The sequence below is a fragment of the Aethalodelphis obliquidens genome, unplaced genomic scaffold (genome assembly GCF_003676395.1).
Source record: "Aethalodelphis obliquidens isolate GAN/ISIS:26980383/991018 unplaced genomic scaffold, ASM367639v1 scaffold52, whole genome shotgun sequence".
Taxonomy (NCBI): Eukaryota; Metazoa; Chordata; class Mammalia; order Artiodactyla; family Delphinidae; genus Aethalodelphis; species Aethalodelphis obliquidens.
The window spans coordinates 15,175,486-15,188,626 of NW_020837996.1; the positions used below are offsets into that span (position 1 = coordinate 15,175,486).

At 41.6% G+C, this 13,141-nt stretch overlaps 1 protein-coding gene across 1 annotated transcript in view; it reads right to left on the reverse strand.

Moving 5' to 3' along the window:
- The window catches only part of ADRA1B (adrenoceptor alpha 1B), a 617,540-nt gene that overhangs the window by 597,269 nt on the left and 7,130 nt on the right, over positions 1-13,141 (reverse strand). The window contains exons 2-3 of the mRNA XM_027084407.1: positions 12,073-12,222; positions 9,875-10,053 (exon numbers count right to left, since the gene is read on the reverse strand). The gene's annotated coding sequence lies outside the window, so the exon portion shown is untranslated. The remainder of the gene's footprint in view (positions 1-9,874; positions 10,054-12,072; positions 12,223-13,141) is intronic.

Here is a 13,141-nt window from a genome sequence, read left to right on the forward strand (position 1 = left end):
AGTCTGAAAGTAATATGTCTATTTCTGTGGTCCCCCAACTGTATACCAAGTCACCCCAAGGCACCATATAAATTCACGGAAGTGCTAGGAGCTACCTGAAATTCCCTAAGGGAAACGTGAAATACTCAGCATCTGTTGAACACTGCACCAATTTAGGGTTGTTCAATGTCAACATTACATCATGCTGCATTCCTTTCAATGATGGCATAGCTTTGCAAAATCATGTTTTCTGCAGTAACTGTGATAAAAAAAAAAAAAAACCAAGTCCCATAAGGAAGTCTGTGGAACAGGAAATGAAGGTGGCAGCGTCCAATCTAATTCCAAAGTTTGAGTTGTTGTTCAGTGCCCAACAGGCATGTGCATCCCATTAGTAACCAGGTGATTTAACAATGCAATAAAAATAGGATTATTTTCTTTCAATTTATGAGTATCATTTTTTCAAATGACTGCTAGAAAGTTGTTAGGACATAAAGACATTACATTGTTTGGAACTAACTACTTAATAAATGGAACCATTATGTATTTCTTTTGGCCTAAGGGCACCATGAAAAAAATCACTGGGGTACTAAGGGCTCCATAAACTGAGACGGTTTGGAAACCTCTGGTCCAGTCAATAATGCTTTGCAGCTCTCAGGGACCTCATTTGTACCTGATCTTGGTTTGGATGCTGGGGCTGCTTCAGTTCAGTGGCTTTTCTACCTTTTGGTGCTCAAGGTGCCAGTACACAAGGTCTTTGTGATATAGCATCTAGCCCAGGCCTGTCTCAGCCTTGCTGGGCGTCCCTCCTCTCTGTCCTCCATGCTCTGCTCACATTGACCTCCTTTCAGTTCCTCACACACAGCAAGCCCGTTCCCATGATGGAGACGTCTTGCTGGCACGTCTTGCTGCCTCTTATCCTGATTTACACTCAGGTCCCATCTTAAATTCCACCTCATCAGAAAGGCCTCCCCTGACCTTTTTTTTTTTTTTTTTTTTTTTTTTGGCCACACTGTGCGGCATGTGGTATCCTAGTTCCCTAATACGGGATTGAACCCGTGCCCCCAAGATTTGAAGCACGAAGTCTTAAACACTGGACCACAAGCCTCCCCTGACCTATTACAGTGAGGTCTCCCTGTTATCCTGTCTCACCCACAGTTCATTTCCCTCATATGATTTTATCCTCTGCATATACATGTTTACCTCTGTGGGGACACAGTCTGTCTGCTCACAGCTGTGTCCACTGAACTTAGCACAGTGACTTAGCACGTAACTGTCATTCAAGAAATCGCTGTGGACATAAAAATGTGTAGTGGGGACGGCGGGGAAAATGGCGGAAAAGTAAGACGCGGAGTTCACCTTCCTCCCCACAGATACATCAGAAATACATCTACACGTGGAACAACTCCTACAGAACACCTACTGAACGCTGGCAGAAGACCTCAGACCTCCCAATAGGCAAGAAACTCCCCCCCGTACCCGGGTAGGGCAAAAGAAAAAAGAATAAACAGAGACAAAAGAATAGGGACGGGACCTGCACCAGTGGGAGGGAGCTGTGAAGGAGGAAAGCTTTCCACACACTAGAAGCCCCTTCGCGGGTGGAGACTGCGGGAAGCGGAGGGGGGAGCTTCGGCGCCGCGGAGGAGAGCACAGCAACAGGGGTGCAGAGGGCAAAGCAGAGATATTCCCACACAGAGGATCGGTGCCGACCAGCACTCACCGGTTCGAGAGGCTTGTCTGCTCACCCGCCGGGGCGGGCGGGGCTGGGAGCTGAGGCTCAGGCTTCGGTCGGAGCGCAGGGAGAGGACTGGGGTTGGCGGCGTGAATACAGCCTGAAGGGGGTTTGTGCACCACGGCTAGCCGGGAGGGAGTCCGGGGAAAAGTCTGGACCTGCTGAAGAGCCAAGAGACTTTTTCTTCCCTCTTTGTTCCCTGGTGTGCGAGGAGAGGGGATTAAGAGCGCTGCTTAAAGGAGCTCCAGAGATGGGCACGAGCCGCGGCTAACAACGCGGACCCCAGAGACGGGCATGAGACACTAAGGCTGCTGCTGCTGGCACCAAGAAGCCTGTGTGCGAGCACAGGTCACTCTCCACACCTCCCTTCCGGGGAGCCTGTGCAGCCCGCCACTGCCAGGGTCCCGTGATCCAGGGACAACTTACCCGGGAGAACGCACAGCGCGCCTCAGGCTGATGCAACGTCACGCCGGCCTATGCCGCCGCAGGCCCGCCCCGCACTCCGTGCCCCTCCCTCCCCTCGGCCTCAGTGAGCCAGAGCCCCCGAAGCAGCGGCTCCTTTAACCCCGTCCTGTCTGAAGAACAGACGCCCTCCGGCGAAGAACAGACACCCTCTGGAGACCTACACGCAGAGTCAGGGCCAAATCCAAAGCTGAGCCCCGGGAGCTATGCAAACAAAGAAGAGAAGGGGAAATCTCTCCCAGCAGCCTCAGGAGCAGCAGATTAAATCTCCACAATCAACTTGATGTACCCTGCATCTGTGGAAAACCTGAATAGACAACAAATCATTCCAAATTGAGGAGGTGGACTTTGAGAGCAAGATTTATTATTTTTTCCCCTTTTCCTCTTTTTGTGAGTGTGTATGAGTATGCTTCTGTGTGAGATTTTGTCTGTATAGCTTTGCTTTCACCGTTTATCCTAGGGTTCTATCCATCCTTTTTTTTTTTTTTTCTACTTTTTAAAAACTTTTTTTCTTAATAATTATTTTTTATTTTAATAACTTTATTTTATCTTACTTTATTTTATTTTATCCTCTTTCTTTATTTCTACTTTTTCTCCCTTTTATTCTGAGCCGTGTGGATGAAAGGCTCTTGGTGCTACAGCCAGGAGTCAGTGCTGTGCCTCTGAGGTGGGAGAGCCAACTTCAGGACACTGGTCCACAAGAGACCTCCCAGCTCCACGTAATATCAAATGGCGAAAATCTCCCAGGGATCTCCATCTCAACACCAACACCCAGCTTCACTCAACGACCAGCAAGCTACAGTGCTGGTCCCTATGCCAAACAACTAGCAAGACAGGAACACAATCCCACCCATTAGCAGAGAGGCTGCCTAAAATCATAGTAAGTCCACAGACACCCCAAAACACACCACCAGACGTGGACATGCCCACCAGAAAGACAAGATCCAGCCTCATCCACCAGAACACAGGCACTAGTCCCCTCCACCAGGAAGCCTACACAACCCACTGAAACAACTTTAGCCACTGGGGACAGACACCAAAAACAACGGGAACTACGAACATGCAGTCTGCAAAAAGGAGACCCCAAACACAGTAAGATAAGCAAAATGAGGAGACAGAAAAACACACAGCAGATGAAGGAGCAAGATAAAAACCCACCAGACCTCACAAATGAAGAGGAAATAGGCAGTCTACCTGAAAAAGAATTCAGAATAATGAGAGTAAAGATGATCCAAAATCTTGGAAACAGAATAGAGAAAATGCAAGAAACATTTAACAAGGACATAGAAGAACTAAAGATGAAACAAGCAATGATGAACAACACAATAAATGAAGTTAAACATACTCTAAAAGGGATCAATAGCAGAATAACTGAGGCAGAAGAACGGATAAGTGACCTGGAAGATAAAATAGTGGAAATAACTACTGCAGAGCAGAATAAAGAAAAAAGAATGAAAAGAACTGAGGACAGTCTCAGAGGCCTCTGGGACAACATTAAATGCACCAACATTCGAATCACAGGGGTTCCAGAAGAAGAAGAGAAAAAGAAAGGGACTGAGAAAATATTTGAAGAGATTATAGTTGAAAACTTCCCTAATATGGGAAAGGAAATAGTTAATCAAGTCCAGGAAGCACAGAGAGTCCCATACAGGGTAAATCCAAGGAGAAACACGCCAAGACACATATTAATCAAACTGTCAAAAATTAAATACAAAGAAAACATATTAAAAGCAGCAAGGGAAAAACAACAAATAACACACAAGGGAATCCCCATAAGGTTAACAGCTGATCTTTCAGCAGAAACTCTGCAAGCCAGAAGGGAGTGGCAGGACATATTTAAAGTGATGAAGGAGAAAAATCTACAACCAAGATTACTCAACCCAGCAAGGATCTCATTCAGATTTGATGGAGAAATTAAAACCTTTACAGACAAGCAAAAGCTGAGAGAGTTCAGCACCACCAAACCAGCTTTACAACAAATGCTAAAGGAACTTCTCTAGGCAAGAAACACAAAAGAAGGAAAACACCTACAATAACAAACCCAAAACAATTAAGAAAATGGGAATAGGAACATACATACCGATAATTACCTTAAATGTAAATGGATTAAATGCTCCCACCAAAAGACACAGACTGGCTGAATGGATACAAAAATAAGACCCATATATATGCTGTCTACAAGAGACCTACTTCAGACCTAGAGACACATACAGACTGAAAGTTAAGGGATGGAAAAAGATATTCCATGCAAATGGAAACCAAAAGAAAGCTGGAGTAGCAATTCTCATATCAGACAAAATAGACTTTAAAATAAAGACTATTAGAAGAGACAAGGACACTACATAATGATCAAGGGATCGATCCAAGAAGAAGATATAACAATTGTAAATATTTATGCACCCAACATAGGAGCACCTCAATACATAAGGCAAATACTAACAGCCATAAAAGGGGAAATTGACAGTAACACATTCATAGTAGGGGACTTTAACACCCCACTTTCACCAATGAACAGATCATCCAAAATGAAAATAAATAAGGAAACACAAGCTTTAAATGATACATTAAACAAGAGGGGCTTAATTGATATTTATAGGACATTCCATCCAAAAACAACAGAATACACATTTTTCTCAAGTGCTCATGGAACATTCTCCAGCACAGATCATATCTTGGGTCACAAATCAAGCCTTGGTCAATTTAAGAAAATTGAAATTGTATCAAGTATCTTTTCCGACCACAACGCTATGAGACTAGATATCAATTACAGGAAAAGATCTGTAAAAACTACAAACACATGGAGGCTAAACAATACACTACTTAATAACGAAGGGATCGCTGAAGAAATCAAAGAGGAAATCAAAAAATACCTAGAAACAAATGACAATGGAGACACGATGACCCAAAACCCATGGGATGCAGCAAAAGCAGTTCTAAGAGGGAAGTTTATAGCAATACAATCCTACCTTAAGAAACAGGAAACATCTCGAATAAACAACCTAACCTTGCACCTAAAGCAATTAGAGAAAGAAGAACAAAAAAGCCCCAAAGTTAGCAGAAGGAAAGAAATCATAAAGGTCAGATCAGAAATAAATGAAAAAGAAATGAAGGAAAAGATAGCAAAAATCAATAAAACTAAAAGCTGGTTCTTTGAGAAGATAAACAAAATTGATAAACCATTAGCCAGACTCATCAAGAAAAAAAGGGAGAAGACTCAAATCAATAGAATTAGAAATGAAAAAGGAGAAGTAACAACTGACACTGCAGAAATACAAAGGATCATGAGAGATTACTACAAGCAACTCTATGCCAATAAAATGGACAATCTGGAAGAAATGGACATATTCTTAGAAATGCACAACCTGCCAAGACTGAATCAGGAAGAAATAGAAAATATGAATAGACCCATTACAAGCACTGAAATTGAAACTGTGATTAAAAATCTTCCAACAAACAAAAGCCCAGGACCAGATGGCTTCACAGGCAAATTCTATCAAACATTTAGAGAAGAGCTAACACCTATCCTTCTCAAACTCTTCCAAAATATAGCAGAGGGAGGAACACTCCCAAATTCATTCTACGAGGCCACCATCACCCTGATACCAAAACCATACAAGGATGTCACAAAGAAAGAAAACTACAGGCCAATATCACTGATGAACATAGATGCAAAAATTCTCAACAAAATACTAGCAAACAGAATCCAACAGCACATTAAGAGGATCATACACCATGATCAGGCAGGGTTTATTCCAGGAATGTAAGGATTCTTCAATATATGCAAATCAATCGATGTGATACACCACATTAACAAATTGAAGGAGAAAAACCATATGATCATCTCCATAGATGCAGAGAACGCTTTCGACAAAATTCAACACCCATTTATGATAAAAACCCTGCAGAAAGTGGCATAGAGGGAACTTTCCTCAACATAATAAAGGCCATATATGACAAACCCACAGCCAACATCGTCCTCAATGGTGAAAAACTGAAAGCATTTCCACTAAGATCAGGAACAAGACAAGGTTGCCCACTCTCACCACTCTTATTCAACATAGTTTTGGAATTTTTAGCCACAGCAATCAGAGAAGAAAAGGAAATAAAAGGAATCCAAATAGGAAAAGAAGAAGTAAAGCTGTCACTGTTTGCAGATGACATGATACTATACATAGAGAATCCTAAAGATGCTACCAGAAAACTACTAGAGCTAATCAATGAATCTGGTAAAGTAGCAGGATACAAAATTAATGCACAGAAATCTCTGGCATTCCTATACACTAATGATGAAAAATCTGAAAGTGAAATCAAGAAAACACTCCCATTTACCATTGCAACAAAAAGAATAAAATATCTAGGAATAAACCTACCTAAGGAGACAAAAGACCTGCATGCAGAAAATTATAAGACACTGATGAAAGAAATTAAAAATGACACAAATAGATGGAGAGATATACCATGTTCTTGGATAGGAAGAATCAACATTGTGAAAATGACTCTACTACCCAAAGCAATCTACAGATTCAGTGCAATCCCTATCAAACTACCACTGGCATTTTTCACAGAACTAGAACAAAAAAATTCACAATTTGTATGGAAACACAAAAGACCCCGAATAGCCAAAGCAATCTTGAGAACGAAAAACAGAGCTGGAGGAATCAGGCTCCCTGATTTCAGACTATACTACAAAGCTACAGTAATCAAGACAGTATGGTACTGGCACAAAAACAGAAAGATAGCTCAATGGAACAGGATAGAAAGCCCAGAGATAAACCGACGCACATATGGTCACCTTATCTTCGATAAAGGAGGCAGGAATGTACAGTGGAGAAAGGACAGCCTCTTCAATAAGTGGTGCTGGGAAAACTGGACAGGTACATTTGAAAGTATGAGATTAGAACACTCCCTAACACCATACACAAAAATAAGCTCAAAATGGATTAAAGACCTAAATGTAAGGCCAGAAACTATCAAACTCTTAGAGGAAAACATAGGCAGAACACTCTATGACATAAATCACAGCAAGATCCTTTTTGACCCACCTCCTAGAGAAATGGAAATAAAAACAAAAATAAACAAATGGGACCTAATGAAACTTAAAAGCTTTTGCACAGCAAAGGAAACCATAAACAAAACCAAAAGACAACCTTCAGAATGGGAGAAAATATTTGCAAATGAAGCAACTGACAAAGGATTAATCTCCAAAATTTACAAGCAGCTCATGCAGCTCAATAACGAAAAAACAAACAATCCAATCCAAAAATAGGCAGAAGACCTAAATAGACATTTCTCCAAAGAAGATATACAGAGTGCCAACAAACACATGAAAGAATGTTCAACATCATTAATCATTAGAGAAATGCAAATCAAAACTACAATGAGATATCATCTCACACCAGTCAGAATGGCCATCATCAAAAAATCTAGAAACAATAAATGCTGGAGAGGGTGTGAAGAAAAGGGAACACTCCTGCACTGCTGGTGGGAATGTGAATTGGTACAGCCACTATGGAGAACAGTATAGAGGTTCCTTAAAAAGCTAAAAATAGAACTACCATATGACCTAGCAATCCCACTACTGGGCATATACCCTGAGAAAACCATAATTCAAAAAGAGTCATGTACCAAAATGTTCATTGCAGCTCTATTTACAATAGCCCGGAGATGGAAACAACCTAAGTGCCCATCATCAGATGAATGGATAAAGAAGATGTGGCACATATATACAATGGAATATTACTCAGCCATAAAAAGAAACGAAATTGAGCTATTTGTAATGAGGTGGACAGACCTAGAGTCTGTCATACAGAGTGAAGTAAGTCAGAAAGAGAAAGACAAATACCGTATGCTAACACATATATATGGAATTTAAGGGAAAAAAATGTCATGAAGAACCTAGGGGTAAGACAGGAATAAAGACACAGACCTACTGGAGAACGGACTTGAGGATATGGGGAGGGGGAAGGGTGAGGTATGACAAAGCGAGAGAGAGGCATGGACATATATACACTACCAAATGTAAAATAGATAGCTAGTGGGAAGCAGCCGCATAGCACAGGGATATCAACTCGGTGCTTTGTGACCTCCTGGAGGGGTGGGATAAGGAGGGTGGGAGGGAGGGAGACACAAGAGGGAAGAGATATGGGAACATATGTATATGTATAACTGATTCACTTTGTTATAAAGCAGAAACTAACACACCATTGTAAAGCAATTATACCCCAATAAAGATGTTAAAAAAAAAAAAAAGAGTTACCATCTATTGATCCACCTTGTACGCAAAACATAATTCGATCCTGATAGCTCCTCTGAGGTAGGTACTATGAGCATTGCCATCTTCCTCAGATGAGGACACAGAGGCTTAGAGAGTTGAAGGAATTTGCCCAAGATCATCCAGCTAGTAGAACAGAGCTGAGGCCAAAACACAAGACTGTTCGACTCTAGGGTCTGTTTGCTGTGCTGCTTCTTGCTATACTTGAGGATGCTGTTTTTCCTATTTGCTAAATTTCTCTGGCCTCTCAATGCCTACAGAGTGGTGTTTCATCACCACTGGTGCTTACACCACAAACATGATAATGCCTTACGCATAAATTCATTTGGTTACTAATCACCCACTCAGTGCCTTGCCACATTTTTGTCTTGGCATCATATAACTTTCATGCCTTATCAAGTCTACCCAACATGAGCATAACCTGTTGGTGGCAGTGCCCAAGTCTTACAATTCTATCTCCCAAGGCCTAAAAGAACATGTTTCACCTGGTAAAAAAAAAAATAAATAAAATTAAGTTTCTGTCTATTTGTTTGTTACATAGTCAAGTACAATGACTAAGAGACTATCCCCAAATGTGAAGGGTAAGTTTAGCACAGCCTCACTTGGCTGTGGTATAAACAATTTCACACTGGGGAGTCCAGGAGGCACCTCAAGAAAGTAAACACATTTAATAATCTTTGTACTATTTGATTTTTTTAAACCAGAAGCATGAGTTATTTTTTTAAAGTACCATCAAAAATAAAGATAGATAAATAGAATTTTTAAACCCAAACATTGGCGAGAAAATGACAGGGCAAGAGACTAGGGTCAATAGTTACCTTCCTGAGCAGACTTCCAGAGCAAGATATAATAACAGCCTAGAAGAATATAAATTCCTATGAATAGAGAAATGAATGTAGCCTCAAATGGGAATTTCAAATCAACAGTCACAATGGAAGATGCACCAAATCACAGGCCCTGATTTTTAGTCATGTTACTTCTTGGTTAGAGGATTCTGTGTGCACCAGGATGAGTAGCAACAGGAATATGCTTTATTAAATGGTGGTTTAAGAATTCATCCTACAAATGCAGGGGTGGCCAGCTGATATGCAATAATTGTCTTTTGGCTTGAGTTGATGTAGAAAGGGACCATCAGACAGTAGATGGTAGGGCTTTGCCCCAGATGCCTGCCCTTTCCACCTTTGTCCCATTTTGCCTTGTTCTACCTGTCTCTGATAACTGCAAGAGCAGACCAACTGTCCCCACACTTTTCTAGCATAAGCATTTAAACACCTCAGCAATTCTACAGCCCAGGACACACCCACTTCCTTCCAGTTGTCCACACACCCATTCCTTTCACTGGGATTAACATAAGATTGCACTTAGAGAGGAAGAGAAAAAGATTTCCATATTCAAATTGAAAAATCAATTTCAGAGTGGAATATTTGACTTACTTTGCAGTCAGTCCAGTAGAGCAGGTCAAAGATGCCCACTTGGATGATGAACTTCAGAAGTGACTACATCTGACACCTGCTGCCTTCAAAGCGCAGGCCAGGGAGAGAAGGATGACACTATAGAAATGTGATCAGAGTCACTGCTGAAGGGGAGGTGGCTGGTGAAGACATCTTAGTCTCTGTAAAAAGGAAGCTGACTTTAGGGATCTTTTACAAAGCACTAAAACAAAAAATAGGCATTTGAAGGACACTTGAAATAATTGAATGAGATTACTTCAGGCAGTCTTCTGCCTCTAGGAAGCAGCATACCTAGGACAGATGCCTCTCCATCACTACCCATAAAGCATAGCACTTCACAGTGACTTGGCAAATTTCATCCCAGGAGAAGGTTATAATCCAGGAGCACATTCAATTATATTTGACATACGGATCATGTTCTAACCCAGGTCTGTCTGGCAGTAGAAGGCAAATTCCTAACCAGTAAACATTCTGCCTTTTTTGTATATTTTATTCATCTCTTTCTTTTTTCCAACTAGAAAAGTAATACAAGTTCATTGTGGACATATTGGCATATTTAGGAAATCACAAAGAAGAAGACAAAAATCACATACAGTTGTTACCACTCAGATATATAAATATATGGTTAAATTTTTGTCTATAAAATCTTCCAGTCTTTTTTCTGCAAGAGCACACATTTCTGAGATGGCAGGTGGGAATCACTGCCAATGCCTTTAAACTCCAAGTGTCCCTTCAAAAGCAGCTGACCATTTGGGGGAAGAAGACTTGGTCCTCATGAGCCACAAAATGGCCATATTTCTTCACTTCATTGGCAGCACTAACCAGTCGGGCTTACCTATGAGACACATTTGACTCTTGCTGCACTGCCATTTCCACCTCACTGGAGTATCCACTCCTGTGGGATCTGGATCCTTTAACAGCTCAGGGGCAAACCTGACTTGGCTAACACTTTCATTGTACGCCCATCCTCTTTCTCAATGATTGACTCAAGGGGAACAAGCAGACAAGGAGAAGGCCATGGGAGCTTCTGGGACAAATTCTTTGCTCCTAAGAGAGACACGCCAGAAAAGACAGTCTTTTATTATCCCAGATGCTGTCCTGTGTGGATTAATGCCTGGAATTGAAGAGCCATTTTAGGAGCCTGAGAGAAGCTGCCTGGGGAACAAAGCCTGAAGTGATAGAATATTCTAGATGACCTGTAGGAACACATAGGAGGCCGCCGGACACAAAACAGACTGTCAAAAGGAAAGAGCAATTTGCGGAAGAATATGTACAGTATGATCCCATTTAGATAAGGAAGGAAGGGAGGGAGGGAGGTAGGGAGGAAGAGGAAAGAAAGGCATAGAAAAGAACCAAGAGTAGACTCTGGAGTAATATACACCAAAGTGTTGGCACTGGTGACCTCTGGGAGCCATGTGAATCAGGGCCTCAACTTTTTATTCTACCTTTATTTGTATGGTTTGAAGTTTTTACAATAGCATGCATACATGTATTGCTTGTGTAATTTTCTAAAAATATTTCAATTTTAAAGAGTACATGTGGCTTCCCCTTTATTTGAAACTTTAGAAGTTCGGAGCATTCTTCTAGGAAAAAAAAGGTTTGTGGTCAAAAAATTCTTCAAGTTATTTTCAGTTTCTAGGGGGATCCTCTCTATCTTACAGCTCAGCACTCCTGCTGTTTGTCAGCAGAGCTTCCTTTCCCACAGGAAAAGCCACAGGGAGATCATGAGCTTTGGTTCAGTTTGCCTGGGGTCAGTGTCTGAATGGTGAAGTGGGACAGGGCGATAAACCTCTTCTGTGAAATCAGGACACGGGCATTTGGCTAACATCACCAGAGTGCTGGCTGGCCTTGTGGGGTATCCAGAGATGAGTAATGCATGGGATGTATCTCCAGGCACTACAGCACAAGGGTTGTGTAACATGTCTCAAAGTGTGGACCACAGTCCCCATGTCAGAATCACCTGCAAACTTGTTAAAATGCAAATTCCTGCACCCCACTCCAGATCTACTGAGTCACCATCTCTGAGGGTGGGTCCCCCAAACCTGAATTTTTTTCTTATCTGTAGATAAAGTATGAGAACTACTTTCCTCAGAGGGTGAAGTGGCCTCATCAGAATAGGTAGTCAGTCCTCTGGGGCAGAGGTGGTGCAAGTACAGGTTCTTCTTCCTCATCCTGGCTACCTGGATGCTCAGAGCCAAAGTAATGGCCCAACTGTAGTCATGTGGTTTCACAGCATGAGGACGATTAGGATCCCTAATCCTCGTTCCTCACGTGAATTCCCTGACTTCTTTCATTCCTCTTGCCATCTTCGATGTCCCCTAGTGAGTTACCTGGGACAAGCAGGGTAAATGAATAAATGAGTAAGAGCAGTGCTTTATTAATCACTCAGCCAGATGCTGTGCTAAGTGCATTGCATCGTACCTCATTTAATCTTCACAACAAACCTAAGACCAGGTACTATTATTAATCACACTTTACAGATGTTGGAACTGAGGCATAGAGAAGTTAGGTAATTTTTAGAGCAGGTGCTGGAATCCAGGTCTCTAATTCCAAAGCCTATGTTCTTAAACACCTACTACTTGCCTACTTGGCATTGGTGAACAATGGTGGGCCCACACTTTTCATATAAGACTCACCCTGGGGCTGCAATCTCAGTGGAAAAGCGGGGGCCAAGGCTAACCTTGAAGTTTTTTTGCATAACTAACATGCTATTTTCACTTAGATTTTATGTTTCAGATCAATTTTTTAAAATTTTGAAGATGCTTTTATGAGCACATTTTTTCAATGTTTTGTCTTATTTTACATATGTATATATTTACGGAGGGTCACAAAAGGGCTCATCTGTAGTGGTGCTACCATTGTAAATGAATTAGTGGAACTATTTCATGTCAAATTCATTTAAAATTTTCTGTTCAGTAACCGTTGATGATTTGCAGGGGGAAATGAAAGCATTTTTACAGAAAGAACCCCCCCCAACTTGGTACATATTTTGATACATATTTAATAGTCTGTGTATCATATAACAACAACAGCAACAACAAAAAGTCAAACTGTGAAAAGGTCCCATCACCTCCTAGCTATACTCCTCAGGGACGCCCACTGTAAAAAGCGCATGCGCTTGCTCGCTCACGCGCTCTCGCTCTCTCTCTCTCTCTCTCTCTCACACACACACTCACACACACACACACACACACACACACACACAGGATCATACCACCAACATGCAATGCAACCTACTTTGTTCACATA